Source organism: Oryx dammah, unplaced genomic scaffold (genome assembly GCF_014754425.2).
Source record: "Oryx dammah isolate SB20612 unplaced genomic scaffold, SCBI_Odam_1.1 HiC_scaffold_11210, whole genome shotgun sequence".
In the NCBI taxonomy this organism is placed as follows: Eukaryota; Metazoa; Chordata; class Mammalia; order Artiodactyla; family Bovidae; genus Oryx; species Oryx dammah.
Window position 1 is genome coordinate 3798700 of NW_024080603.1, and position 6774 is coordinate 3805473.

Below are 6774 nucleotides of genomic sequence, written 5' to 3' on the forward strand. Positions count from 1 at the left end.
CTGGGCCACGTGCGACACCAGCTGAGATGAGAGGCCAACCCACAGAGCTGGAGAGGCCCCAGAAAACCTTCCCTTTTACCTTCACTTCTGGCCAGGACATTCTGGCAATGAGTGACCCCCAGAAACCAGCTGAGGCCAGAGTGAGGCCTGGCTCCAGAGATTCAGAGCCATTCACATCCTGCCCTTCAAAGCCAGCTGGCAACCCTAGGAGCTGGTGGTTCAGCCTGACTGTAAGCCCCATACCCCATCTCTTGCCACCCTTTCCCACAAGTTCCTTGGGTGTGGCATCCTGACACAGAGTCAAGTCACATCAGTTCAGTGCAGTTCAGTCGCTTAGTCGTGTCCGACTCTTTGCAACCCCATGAACCGCAGCATGCCAGGCCTCCCTGTCCATCACCAACTCCCAAAGCCCACCCAAACCCATGTCCATTGAGTCAGTGATGCCACCAACCATCTCATCCTCTGTCGTCCCCTTCTCCTCCTGCCCTCAATCTTTCCCAGCATCAGGATCTTTTCCAATGAGGCAGCTCTTCGCATCAGGTGGCCAAAGTATTGGAGTTTCAGCTTCAACATCAGTCCTTCCAATGAACACCTAGGACTGATCTTTAGGATGGACTGGTTGGATCTCCTTGCATTCCAAGGGACTCACATGAGTCTTCTCCAACACCACAGTTCAAAAGCATCAATTCTTCGGCGCTCAGCCTTCTTTATAGTCCAACTGTCTGTCACTGGTTGTCTCACCAACATTGATGGAGTTTCTACCTCTGCTAGGCTGTGTGCAGGAGGCTGGGGACCCAGAGAAAGGATGCCATTCAGCATTGCTCCTGGACACAGACACATGCCAGGCCTTGTTGAGGGTCAGGACTAGACCACCTTTGGCTACCCCTCCCCTGCATAACCCTTCCTTAAGCTAAGCCTCTTCTCTCTGCTTGGACAGACATTCATTCCCCACACCCTGGTCTCCTAAACTGTATCTCTTCTCTTCTACCCACCCTCTCCCCACCAGCCCATCCCACCTAAAAGACTCATCTAAAACTCAGACTTAGCCATGTCACTCTGCTGCCCAACATCCTTCAGTGGTTTACAGGGCAACATCACCATTGTCAAAATGGCCGTGTGTGACATAACCCCCACCGGCTAGGTCTGACCCCACCTAACTGTGCTCCAAACATCGGCCCCCCCCACAACTAGTTCCCACACATCTCATGCTGTTTCCTGTTTGCCTATTCTGTCCCCTCTGCCTAAATTAACGGTGCCCTTCCCCTCCCTAGCTTCCCAAGACCCAGTGCCACTGTCACCTCCTGGGTGACGCTGGAAAGGACCCTGATGCTGGGAGGGATTGAGGGCAGGAGGAGAAGGGGACGACGGAGGGTGAGATGGTTGGATGGCATCGCCAACTCGATGGACATGAGTTTGAGTAAGCTCTGGGAGTTGGTGATGGACAGGGAAGCCTGGCGTGCTGCAGACCATGGGGTTGCAAAGAGTCGGACATGACTGAGTGACTGAACTGAATTGAACTGATTCGTTAGGAGTCACAGGATCCAACCACAGTTGCAGGGAAAGGACTGCACAAGGGTGCAAACACTGGGACAGGGATCACTCAGGTCATCTTAAGAGTCTGCTCCCACAGAGGCCGAGGCAGCCCCTTCCCCACAGAGGAGCAGGAGTTAAGCAGAGCTTCAGTGGAGCCAAGCCACAAACTTCTTCCGCCCTGGGTGGTGGAGGAAGTGTCTCAGAGCAGGGCAGGGGCCAATGCTATGCTCTCTTGGGGCTTCTCCAAGACTGAGGCCATTCTCAGAGCTGGGGTCCAGGTTCCGAGGCCCTTTTCTAGCCTGGGAGTTGGAGAAAAATGGTCCATGAGGGCTTCTTGCTTCCCTGGGAGTCCACCTGTGTGCTCTACCAGTATGCCAGCCAGTGTCCCTCCAAGGCCCAGGTCCCTCCTCAGTAAACTAACAGCTCCAGGCATTGAGATGTTTATTCTCTGCCTCCCTCTCCTCTCTTTTACCTCAGATGCACCCCAACGTGCCCTGGTGGGAAATGCCAGCATTCTCTGACTCTGGGCCTCGAATGTTTTGTCCTAAAGAGTCAGTTAAACAGTACTTACTGTGCTCCCACCACCTGCCAGAAAGCACTAGGTAATTCTAGGTACCAAGAACATCAACTAACAGCCCTTCCATCCAGAAATCTACTCATAAGTGGAAGAAACAGGCAGATAAACAGACCTATTACCCACCTAAATATCTGCAATGATACAGGCAAACTCCAGGCACTTGAGGAAGGGTCCCAGGAAGAGGTGGCATCTGAAATGAGTCTTAAATGAGGAAGAGTCAAGCTGGTAGAGGAGGGCACCACAGGCAAACAAGCTGGCATTGCCTGACATGGGTGGTGGAGGAGGGTAAGAAGAGGTGAGGGATGTCTACAGGAACTTGAGTTCTTGGTGGAAAGCTGAGAGTCTGGGGACACCAACCAGGGTGGGATATCACACAGTGGAGCTTGGGCTCTTCCTGCAGGTGGTGGGGAGCCCTTGAAGGGTCCTTAGAAGAGTGTGACCTGATCAGATTGAGGAAGACCATTAGGGTTGTGAAGAGGATGAACTAGGAGCCTAGGGAGGAACTGGGGCAATATCAAGATCAGACATGGCAATACCTGACCTCAGGCAGTGGCAAGTGAGTGGGGAGAAGTGGGTAGACCAGAAGGCCATATAAGAGGGAAGATTGGCAGGACATAAGGATTGGCTGTGAGGGGTATGGAGAAGGAGGGTGTAGGCCAATGCTTGTGTCTCCATCTTAAGAGTCGGACACGACTGAGCAACTGAACTGAATTGAATGAGTTTGATCTGGGTTTCTGGGTTTGAGGTACATGAGGAAGAGTCCAGTAGGGAGTCTGGAGGGCAGGAGAAGCACAAACCATGTGATTGCTGGGCTAGCCCTCCAATGGAGTGATGTCTTGACCATTTAGCTCACCACAGGGATCAAAGCACAGGATATCAAGCAACCTGGACTGGGAAGAGGATTTAGCTAAATTCGTCCTCCCATGCTACTCAGGAGTCCCTCCTGTGCCATCTCTGGTACAGGGCACTCTGCTTGCACGTTTCCCAACCCCCACCCCACCAGAGTGAGGGAGAGACCCTTACAGAGAGAAGTGGACAGGTCCTAAATCAGGAGCTGCCAGGAGACAGGGAGTTAATGAAGCCTCCTCCAGCATCCCTTTAATTGGCTGCAAAACTCTGCTTTCAGAGCTCTCACTTAGTGCCTGTAATTAATTGGGGCTTTCTGCCTTATCTGAGAGATGATTTGATACCCCCCAAGGACAGTGTTTTCTTAGCTGGATCCTCTAGCTGGAGCTGTGTCTGCACACTGGCCTCTCCATGGTGCACTGACTGTGACTGCAGGCTCCTGCAGGGCTCTTCCCCATTCCAGGCAGGAACCGAGTGGTGCAGACTCAGGGTACAGGCTGAATGGATGGGGCCAGGAGCTGACATTACCACATCCTTGGGCTCCAGGGCCAGGCACCCACTCCATCCTGGGACAGGCCCATGGTCTCTATCTCTTGGCCACACTGACTCACATTAACTCTCATAGTAAGAGGCACTTGGCATGACCTTGTCTACAAGAGGGTCAAGGCAGTGCATCTTAAAGTACATGGGGCTGGGGGCAGAAGCTTCCACTTACTAAGCCCCTGCTACATGGCATCCACAAGGTTGATTGCTTTAAAGGCATCACCTCTGCTCATCCTGACAGGAATCTCTGAGGTCAGGTTTGTGCTCGTTTTCCTCATGAGAACACCAATGCTCAGAAGTAGAGGTTTATAATGGGAATAGGCACAGGCTTTGGCTTTCAGACAAACCTGGCTTTGAATCCTGATTCTTTCTGTCTGGGCTTGGGTAGATGATTCAATTCCTCTGAACTTTGGTTTCTTTATCTTTAAAATATATATATTGAGTACAATAATGCTCAACCTGACTAACACCACCAGGGTCTCTGAAGGAATTAAAGAAAATAATGTCTATAGGTCTACTGGCACAGCACCCGGCATGGAGCAGGTACCTAAAAAGTGACAGCCATTACTACAAAATGCTACTTCTACCATGGGCAGACTGATGAAGACAAATAAGAAGAGGAGGACAGGAAAGGAGGGAGAAGATATGAAAACGAGAAGGAAAAGAATTAATTTCCATAGTAAATTGAGAAGCCTGGATTTAAAGCCAAATGTATTTCATGTCTTTTCTCTGTAACACAAGACAAGCTGGGAGACAAGGGTCACAAGTGAGAAGGGAGGCAGAAGGGAGTAACTGTCTTTTCCAGGAAGCTCTCTTCAGCTCAAAAGAGACTTAGGAATATGTGTTAGTTATCTGTCACTGCATAGCAAATTACCCCCAAAACTTAGTGTCTTCAAGCAATGACCATCTCTTTTCTCTCACAGTTGCTAGAATTCTGGAGTGACTTGACTTGGTGGTCCTGGGTTGAGATCTCTAGTGAAGTTGGGGCTGCAGTCTCATCTGAAGGCTTGACTGGGGCTGGAGGACCCCCTGCCAAGATGGCTCAGACACACTGCTGGCAAGCTGGTGCTGGCTGCTGGCAGGAGGCTACCTTTTCAGGAGGGCCTCTCCTGAGGGCTTCTTGAATGTCCTCACAATATGGCAGCTGGCCTCCCCTGGAGTGAGTAATCCATGAGAGCAAGGTAGAAGCTGCAACATCTTCCATGACCTAGGTTCAGAAGTCACCCACCATCACTTCTGCAATATTCTGTTTGTCACATAAACTAGCTCTGATTCAGTGTGGGAGGATACTGCATGGAACATGGGCACCAGGAGGAAAGGGCATTGGAGGTCGGGGGGCACCCTGGAGGTGGACAACTTCACGATCCATGCCTCAGCCCATCTTTACACTCTAGTCAACAAACATTCCTTCCTTCATCCATCCACATGACAAACTCTTCCCAAGGGCCTCCTCATGGCCAAATGCTGGGCTAGGCACTGACCCTCCAATCTGAATGACATAGTCACAGGAGCTGAGAATTCAGACATACACACCAACACATGGTAAACCACTGTGAGCAAACATTCGGATTTTTCCCATCAGTTCTGGCCCCAAACCCAGCTTGTAATGTTGAAGCAATTTGACCTTGAGCAAATTATTTTACCCCTCAGAGCCTCCATATAAAAGGATAATAGTATCTGCACTGCCACAGCAATTGCAACAAGTGTATTAAAATACCTAGCACATAGCAAGTTCTCAATAAATGATGACTAATACTTTTAGTATTATTACTTTAAGTAAATGGAGACTGCACTCCCAAATCTGGGCAGTGGCCCCATCTAGGCTTCCCCTGCCCCACAAGAGAAAATTAGGGCTCTTTGACCCCAAGGCTGCCCCCTGGGTCCTGCCTGTCACCTCCTCCCAAAGCCCTGCAGTGACTCTGGCAGTCTGAGGCTCCTGGCTGCCAGCCCTAATCAGAAGCTTCAGCCGAGACCTCAAATTGATTTGCCATTGTTTAGCTAGGAAGCAAGAGCTCTTCTTGACTCACAGCCAAAATCTATTCTGTGATAGCAAAGTAATCACCTCCGTGGCGGGTGTGCAGAGTCTGTGATAGAGATCTCAGACAAAAGTCTCCATCCTGCACCCAGAACCCAAGCTCACTGCAGTTCGTCGCTGGTCCCCCTTCTCCTGCCTGTGTGTGACCTGCTTTGTGCATCCCCACGAGTGGCACGTGCACCCCCACCCCAGCCCTGGCACACACACATCCACACTTCACGTGGTCTAATGTAGTGAGCAGTTGGCAAATTTTGCAGAAAGTGCAACGACCTGGGGATCCTTAAAAAAATACCGATGCCTGGCTCAGGCCTCCAGACATTCTGATCCAATTGGTAAGGGGTGCCCCCTGGGCACTGGGGTTCTCGTCAGTTATCCTGGAGGTTCTATGGGCAGCAGGGTTGGGGAACTGCTAGTCTGGTGCACACAGCAGTAGCTTCACCTAGATGCAGGTCCCTCCACATTCATTTAGCACTCAACAGTTGTTTACTGAACATGGACAACGTGCCAGGCACTATTCTAGGAGATGGAGAGTCCACAGAGAACAAAGTCACTGCCTGAGCTCATGGAGCTGGCATTCTGATCAAAGAGGCAGATGAGAAATTATGACAAAATTATAAGGAAAACACATAATATGTTAGATGAGAATAAATGCCTGAAAGGTCACATGTGGCCAAGGCCACCTTTATATGACACCTGGATCACCCACACACCAGCTGGAGCTGCCCCCTACAGCTGACCAAACCCAGGCTGAGTCTCCACTTCAGCCGTATATGAACCCAACTCTCACAAAGACCCCCACCTGGTCACACTCTAAGCCCTGACACCAGGCACAGGGTGAGGCTTAGCCCCAGTGGCAGATAAGCCCTAAGTCCTGGTAGTCCCTGACCATCTGCTCAGGCCCCCAATTCTCACATGAACCCAGGACTTCATCTGGAAGACTAAGCCTCTCTGGCCCCACTGCAGATGCCAAACTTAGCCCTACTCTCCGAAACTTCCCCCACAGAAAAACAAGGTTTTCTAAGAATTCTTACTACTAGTATCTAGAGGCACAAGAAAACAGATGGACTAAACAGATGGGAAATGCCCCCAAGTGGTAGGGTTGTTGATGCTGGAAGGCCCTTTAGAAAGCATCCCACCTCTCCCCTTCATTTTACAGCCAGGCCCAGAGAAGTTAATAAATAATTTTCTCAAGGTCACACAGCAAGCCCACAGCAGAACCAGAATGGGAACCCGGGTCTCC